This window comes from Camelina sativa, chromosome 17 (assembly GCF_030686135.1).
Source record: "Camelina sativa cultivar CO46 ecotype springtype chromosome 17, ASM3068613v1".
In the NCBI taxonomy this organism is placed as follows: domain Eukaryota; kingdom Viridiplantae; phylum Streptophyta; class Magnoliopsida; order Brassicales; family Brassicaceae; genus Camelina; species Camelina sativa.
Window position 1 is genome coordinate 34,257,742 of NC_141896.1, and position 849 is coordinate 34,258,590.

General features: G+C 42.8%; 1 pseudogene; it reads left to right on the forward strand.

Annotated features, from left to right (window-relative positions):
• Positions 1–229: 229 nt before the first annotated feature.
• On the forward strand, positions 230–619 carry LOC104759852 (eukaryotic translation initiation factor 3 subunit B pseudogene; annotated as a pseudogene).
• Positions 620–849: the final 230 nt, after the last annotated feature.

Consider the following 849-nt stretch of genomic DNA (forward strand, 5'->3'; position numbering starts at 1 on the left):
CTTTGCTTCTCTTCTTTCTTACTTTATACTTCCAATCTCACAATTTGATGCTGAGTGAAAAGATGATAAATACTTTGCCACACTTGTCAAAAACACTGTAGCTGTTTATGAGAATAAGACTTTCAGCCTGCGACGCCAAAAGCATGTTAACTTTGATGATGTTGTGGACATGTCTTGCACTGTTGAAAGGTGATGTCAAGCAGAAGGCTTACCAACAAGCTAGGTTGTTTTTCTGCAAATCCCTGGCCAGGTGGAGCTGATGCACAAGGATGTTCTCAAGGCTAGCAACTGTAAGATGCACTGGCAGAGCAATGGAAAGTATCTTGCTGTCCAAGTCACTCGACGTAGGTGCTCTCTGTTTGAGCTTTTCCGCTTCAGTGAGGAAGAAGGGCATTATTACCTTGAGTTGGACGAGAAAATCCTTGCTTTCGCGTGGGAGCCCAGCGGTCATAGGTTTGCTGTGATTCACGGAGACCAATCAAATCCAGGTGTCAGTTTCTATTCTATGGAGACTTTCCAAATTCCTGGAAAGGTTTCGAAGCTAGCTACCTTTGAAGACAAGCAAGCCGATGCCCTCTTCTGGTCACCAAGAAGCAAACACATATATAGTTCTGGCTGATTTGATAGAATGCTTCGATGGCCACCTCGAGTTTTTCGACGTAGATATAAGCTTGAGACTATGAACAAAGCTCCACACCTGATGGTCAACGAGATCTCGTGGGATCCAACTGGTAGGTATGGTAGCGTACCCCCACTCTGAATGATTCATGTGTTTCAATTTTTAAAAAGTTAATGTGTTTTTTATTATCTTTTTTTTTTTTTTTCTCTCGAGATATGTTGCAACCGCGG